Source organism: Procambarus clarkii, chromosome 43, assembly GCF_040958095.1.
Source record: "Procambarus clarkii isolate CNS0578487 chromosome 43, FALCON_Pclarkii_2.0, whole genome shotgun sequence".
Taxonomy (NCBI): domain Eukaryota; kingdom Metazoa; phylum Arthropoda; class Malacostraca; order Decapoda; family Cambaridae; genus Procambarus; species Procambarus clarkii.
In genome coordinates, this window is record NC_091192.1 from 17411262 (window position 1) to 17419055 (window position 7794).

A 7794-nucleotide genomic window follows, 5' to 3' on the forward strand; every position below is an offset into this window, starting at 1 on the left:
CCTAGATCTCTCTTTCTTTATCAGAATTCTTTAAAGATTTCTCACATAATATATAGGTTGTATGGGGTCTATGTTCTCCTATTCCACATTCCATAACATGACATTTATTAACATTAAATTCCATTTGCCAAGTGGTGCTCCATATACTTATTTTGTCCAGGTCTTCTTGAAGGGCATGACAATCATCTAAATTTCTTATCCTTCCTATTATCTTAGCATCATCAGCAAACATGTTCATATAATTCTGTATACCAACTGGTAGATCATTTATGTACACAATAAACATCACTGGTGCAAGAACTGAACCCTGTGGTACTCCACTTGTGACATTTCTCCATTCCGATACATTGCCTCTGATTACTGCCCTCATTTTTCTATCAGTCAGAAAATTTTTCATCCATGATAGAAGCTTACCTGTCACCCCTCCAATATTTTCCAGTTTCCAGAACAACCTCTTATGTGGAACTCTGTCGAAAGCCTTTTTAGGTCCAGATAGATGCAGTCAACCCAGCCATCTCTTTCCTGTAATATCTCTGTGGCCCGATCATAGAAACTGAGTAAATTCGATACACAGGATCTTCCTGATCGAAAACCATACTGTCTGTCTGATATTATATCATTTCTCTCCAGGTGTTCTACCCATTTAGTTTTGATTAGCTTTTCCAATACTTTCACTATTACACTTGTCAATGATACAGGTCTATAATTGAGGGGGTCTTCCCTGCTGCCACTTTTGTAGATTGGAACTATGTTAGCCTGTTTCCACACGTCTGCTACGATTCCTGTACACAGGGATGCCTGAAAGATCAGGTGAAGTGGAATGCTGAGCTCAGATGCACATTCTCTCAGAACCCATGGTGAAACGCCATCTGGGCCAGCTGCTTTGTTCCTCCCGAGCTCCTTTAGCATATTTTCCACTTCAACTCTAGACACCTCTATCCGCTCTATGTTGTTCTCTGGAATTCTTATTGTGTCTGGTTCTCTGAAGATTTCATTTTGTACAAACACACTTTGGAACTTTTCATTTAATGTTTCACACATTTCCTTTTCATTTTCCGTGAATCTGTTTCCCATTTTCAACCTCTGAATATTATCCTTTACCTGCAATTTGTTGTTTATGAATTTGTAGAATAGGCCCGGTTCTGTTTTACATTTATCTGCTATCCCTTTTTCAAAATTTCTTTCTGCCTCTCTCCTTACTGCTGTATAATTGTTTCTCGCATCTTTGTATCGCTGGTATGTTTGGGGGTTTGGCCTCTTCCTATACTGATTCCATTTTTGTGTCTTTTGGTCTCTTGCCCTCTCACAATTTCTGTCGAACCAATCCTGTTTTCTGGTCCTGCATCTCTGTTTTGGTATGAATGTTTGTGTGCCTTCCTCGTATAGTTTTAAAAATTTGGCATACATTTCATTTACTTCCCTGCCTAGCAACAATTCTGTCCAATTACACTCATTAAAAAAAATTTCGAAGTTCCCCATAGTTGCCTCTCCTTAAATCGAGTTTATCAACTGTTTCAATGTCCCCATTTTCTTCTAGATGATATCTTAAAGCATATTTAATGTCTAACAGGACGTGATCACTCTTTCCCAAGGGAGGAAGGTACTGGATGTCAAAAATCTCTTCTTCTTTCCTGGTGAATACTAGATCCAGTACTGACGGTATATCTCCTTCCCTCATTCTTGTGTCTTGCTTTATGTGTTGATACAAGAATGTCTCCAGAATGAGGTTCACAAATCTGCATGTCCAAAAGTCCTCCGTTCTTGCTTCATAGGCCTCCCAGTCTATTGCTCTAAAGTTTAAGTCCCCCAGTATCAACAGTCGTGATTTATCTTTATCTGCTTGTACAATAATATCTCTCATGACCATTATGAGGCCCTCTCGTTTGTCATCCAGTTCTTCCTTTGTCCACGTGTTGCTTGCTGGTGGGCTGTAGGTATTTACAATTATCAGGTTATCATGCTGATTCCAGACCTGCAATGCCATTATGTCAATATCTCGAGGGTTTTCAAATATTAACTCTTTTACCTTCAGGTGTTTTTTCACCAGTACAGCCACTCCTCCTCCCTTCCTAGTTTTCCTGTCACGTCTCCAAACTGAGTAGCCTCTTGGGAATATGACTTCATTTATTATATTTCCTTCAAGTTTCGTTTCTGATAATGCAACAATATCTGGGACCCTAAGCTGGATTATATCTTGCAACTCCAAAGTTTTTGACCTCACTCCATCTATGTTGGTATATACAATTTTCAGGAACATGTTCCCTTTTCCTTTGCTCTTTACTCCCCCTTCCACTACTGATCTTGTTGCTTTGTTTTTATGTACCATTTCACAAGCTTTCCAGTCCCTGTCACTTTGTAAAAAAAAAGAATTTCTGTCTTCTTCATTTCTATCCCCATTTAGCCGTTTTGCCTCAATTAAGTTCATTTTCAGCTTTTCTCTGTCTTCCTTGGAGAGGTCTTGCCTTATTGACCAAGATTTGCCAACCTCATCACTCTGCAGTTTCCTGGCATTTCTTAGCACTTCCATCATGTTTTTCACTCCATTAAAGGTCACCCTTAAGGGGCGGTTCTTTTCTTTCTCATATTTTCCTATTCTTCTAAAATCACTGACATTTTCCTTTGAGCCTTCTCCTAAACCTACTATTTTCTCTATGATTTTCATCTCTTCTGCCGCTCGGTCCACCCTAGATGAAATTTCCTTCTCTAAACATCCAAAAATGATTATGGACTTAGTTCTATCTGCAGTGTTTTGTACCAGTTTACTGTTGGTAACCAGTTCTTTCCTAATTGCTTGCCTAATTTCTGCTTCTTGTTGGTCATTTCTGGTTTTGACTTCCGAACACACTTCTTTGATAGTCTCTTTCTCTTTTACAACTTGAGCATATGTCGCTTTTATTTCTTCTTTATACTTTTCTAGTTCTTTATTCACCTCCTCTATGTGAGTTGTCAGTGAAGTTTCCAGTTGGAGATCCTTACCTAACTCTATGTTAGCCCTTAGGCTTGCTTGGAGTTGTTCACCATATGAGTCTATCTTCTTGTTTATTTCTTCAAAGTCACCACACTTCACTTTCCATGCCTCATTTTCTTTCACTAGTTCCTTGATTTGCTCCTCCTGATTTGTTACCTTGTCTGTTAATGCAGTAATAATCTTACCTTGTTGAAGCATACTCCCTTTTAGAGTGCAAAGCTCACTCCAAAGAGCTCCATTGTCCTCTTCTAATTTAAGCACTTTTTCTTCATACTTCTTTTGCATATCCTCAATTATCTCTAACCTGCCAAGAACACCTCCTTTCCTTATATCTTGTGGTGAGAATCCTTTGAAACCATCATCTGATGGTGTGTCTACCTTCTCAGTGGGGGTGGTGGCGGCGGCCATCTTTGATTTTGTTCTAGACCAAAACAAACTTTTCCACTCGGCTATTTTCACTCAGTTTTACTTGTTTATTGTATTTTATTTGCTTTTACTCTTCCCTGAACCTTTATGTAACCTGGGACACCACTGTAGCCCTCAGCCTGTGCCCAATACTTAGGTAATTCGATATTTCCAGGAGCTTGCTGCAGTGTGACTTCTGCCTCCTCCAGCTTCACCTCACCTCCAGCTTTACACACACACACACACACACAGTGTGTGTGTGTGTGTGTGTGTGTGTGTGTGTGTGTGTGTGTGTGTGTGTGTGTGTGTGTGTGTGTGTGTGTGTGTGGGCGTGTGTGTGTGTGTGTTTACTAGTTGTGTTTTTACGGGGGTTGAGCTTTGCTCTTTCGGCCCGCCTCTCAACTGTCAATCAACTGTTTACTAACTACTTTTTTTTTCCACACCACACACACACACACACCCAGGAAGCAGCCCGTGACAGCTGACTAACTCCCAGGTACCTATTTACTGCTAGGTAACAGGGGGCACTTAGGGTGAAAGAAACTTTGCCCATTTGTTTCTGCCTCGTGCGGGAATCGAACCCGCATGTGTGTGTGTGTGTGTGTGTGTACTCACCTAATTGTGCTTGCGGGGGGTTGAGCTCTGGCTCTTTGGTCCCGCCTCTCAACCGTAGCAGCAATACGGCTAAGTGTGTGTGTGTGTGTGTGTGTGTGTGTGTGTGTGTGTGTGTGTGTGTGTGTGTGTGTGTGTGTGTCAGGGTTACCAACTTAGGTGGTGGTTGGTCGTTGTTTACTCTAATTTGTGTATATATGTATGAAACTATGTTTTGTGTAGTGAACATCTGTGTATGCTCCCCTAGTCGTATAATATACGAAGGTATTATTCCGTTTGTATATATACCCCGCATGGACTGACTGGTTATAGATGACTGGGAGTGTAAGCAATCACTTACCTCACTGGTCTCTGGGGCTTGTAAGGGATAACACGTATTCCTGTACTTTCTGGATATTTTTGTATGTTACATATATATATATATATATATATATATATATATATATATATATATATATATATATATATATATATATATATATATATATACATATTAGTATATTTTGGTAGCAGTCTTTCCTGTAGACATATATTATTAAATATGACCGAAAAAGTAAGATTAATAATTCTAACACGAATTTTCTCGATCTTTCTTACGTTTCTTTTCACTGTTGATGGTAATTCAAAGATCAATTCTCCAAAATTCATTTTTATTTCTAGTCTGACGCGACACTTGAGCGCGTTTCGTAAAACTTATTACATTTTCAAAGACTTTAGTTTACACATACACAACTGAATATAATTGCGCATCTCTGATTTGTTTATATCTACATTAGAGTGAGGTGGATGGGGTGAGGTGGCATTAATAGGGTAATAATTTCATCAACACAAGATAGAACAAGAGGTGGCATTAATAGGGTATTAATTTCATCAACACAAGACGGAACACGAAACAATGGGTATTGAATAGAGGTGATTGTAGAAAGCCTATTGGTCCATATTTCTTGATGCTTCTATATTGGAGCGGAGTCTTGAGGTGGGTAGAATATAGTTGTGCATTAATTGGCTGTTGATTGCTGGTGTTGACTTTTTAATGTGTAGTGCCTCGCAAACGTCAAGCCGCCTGCTATCGCTGTATCTATCGATGATTTCTGTGTTGTTTACTAGGATTTCTCTGGCGATGGTTTGGTTGTGGGAAGAGATTATATGTTCCTTAATGGAGCCCTGTTGCTTATGCATCGTTAAACGCCTAGAAAGAGATGTTGTTGTCTTGCCTATATACTGGGTTTTTTGGAGCTTACAGTCCCCAAGAGGGCATTTGAAGGCATAGACGACGTTGGTCTCTTTTAAAGCGTTCTGCTTTGTGTCTGGAGAGTTTCTCATGAGTAGGCTGGCCGTTTTTCTGGTTTTATAGTAAATCGTCAGTTGTATTCTCTGATTTTTGTTTGTAGGGATAACGTTTCTATTAATATCTTTCAGGACCCTTTCCTCCGTTTTATGAGCTGTGGAAAAGAAGTTCCTGTAAAATAGTCTAATAGGGGGTATAGGTGTTGTGTTAGTTGTCTCTTCAGAGGTTGCATGGCGTTTCACTTTCCTTCTTATGATGTCTTCGACGAAACCATTGGAGAAGCCGTTGTTGACTAGGACCTGCCTTACCCTACAGAGTTCTTCGTCGACTTGCTTCCATTCTGAGCTGTGGCTGAGAGCTCGGTCGACATATGCGTTAACAACACTCCTTTTGTACCTGTCTGGGCAGTCGCTGTTGGCATTTAGGCACATTCCTATGTTCGTTTCCTTAGTGTAGACTGTAGTGTGGAAACCTCCGCTCTTTTCCATGACTGTTACATCTAGAAAGGGCAGCTTCCCATCCTTTTCCATCTCGTAAGTGAAACGCAGCACGGAACTCTGCTCAAACGCCTCCTTCAGCTCCTGCAGATGTCTGACATCAGGTACCTGTGTAAAAATGTCGTCAACATACCTGCAGTATATGGCCGGTTTCAAGTTCATGTCGACTAAGACTTTTTGCTAGATGGTACCCATGTAGAAGTTTGCAAACAGGACACCTAGGGAAGAACCCATGGCGACCCCATCTACTTGCTTATACATGTGCCCATCCGGGCTCAAGAAGGGTGCCTCTTTAGTACAATCTTGGAGTAGTTTCCTTAGAATATTTTCTGGTATGTCAAGAGGAGTACAGGCTGGATCACGATACACTCTGTCGGCTATCATCCCGATTGTCTCGTCCACAGGTACGTTGGTGAACAGTGATTCTATGTCCAACGAGGCTCTTATCCCTGTGGCCCGTGTGCCCCACAGTAAGTCAACAAATTCCTTTGGAGACTTCAGGCTGAAGGCGCAAGGAACATATGGAGTCAGCAGGCCGTTGAGTCGCTTCGCCAGTCTGTACGTGGGTGTGGGTATCTGGCTAATGATTGGCCGAAGTAGGTTTCCAGGCATGTGTGTCTTGACATTTCCATACGCATATCCAGGTTTATATTCCCCAATGATCTTTGGCAGGTGGAGTCCGGATTTCTTGGCGTTCACAGTTTCGATCAGTTTGTTGACCTTTGCTTTAAATTCGGCTGTAGTGTCCTTCGTTACCCTTTGGAACTTAGTTTGGTCAGAGAGTATGAGGTTCATTTTCGCCAGATATTCGTCTCTTTTAAGAATGACGTATATTGGCGACTTGTCGCCTCTCCTGACAACTATCTCCTTGTTCTCACGAAGGCTTTTAGCTGCCGCTTTGAGCTCGGGGGACAGTATGGTGCTTCTGTAATTGCCTCGATTCTTTCCTCCTTCCGCAATAAGTTCTGCTTGCAAGGTATCTTTGGTAGTGACCTTCTTTTGTGTCTCGAGGTCGAATATGTCGTCCAACAGGATTTCCAACTCCACTTTCCGGGCCATCTCACTCGGTCTGGACATAACGTGACAGTTTATACCCAGATTTAGGAGAGTGACTTGGTCCTCAGTGAGGTTAATTCCTGCAAGGTTCAGGAAGCCGTCTCTTGGTCGTGGAATTGCCATAGGTCCTCCATATAACGTTGTTAGTTTCTTGATAATCCTTATTTCAGTGCTGAGGTGATGTCGGTCTGTGAGGATGTCGAGGTGTTGTTCAATGCGGGTACGGAGACTTTCGTCGATGTTGCTATTTCTCCATTCGTTTGTAGCATGAAGTAGTTGCGTTTTGTTGTCTTTGATTTCATTTTCCGCCTTGTATATCTGATCACGAATCAGATCCTGGCGATATCTTATCGTGAAGGCTTGATTCCTTGCTTATATATATATAAATATATATATATATATATATATATATAAATATATATATATATATATATATATATATATATATATATATATATATATATATATATATATATATATATATATATATATATATATATATATATATATATATATTGCCCCCATCAGTTGCCTCTTAACTCTTTTCATCCACCATATTTGATTTGAAACTGATGGGCATTTTATTGTAATATTTTCTCAATATATATTTGTCATTTATTTATCTAACCTGGGGATAAGTGTAGAATTTTGGGGGGAATTCTAGGAAGTCTGTATCCCGTGAACATAATAAACAGTTCGTGTGTATATATATATATATATATATATATATATATATATATATATATATATATATATATATATATATATATATATATATATATATATATATATATATATATATATATATATATATTCTGAAGATGTATTTAATATACGAAAGTACTTAAGGAAATTTCCTGTTTCATTTTTCCTTCGTGGTCTGACATTGTCACATTCTTAATCACGTGTTTATTTTCGTGATATACACACACATATATATATATATATATATATATATATATATATAT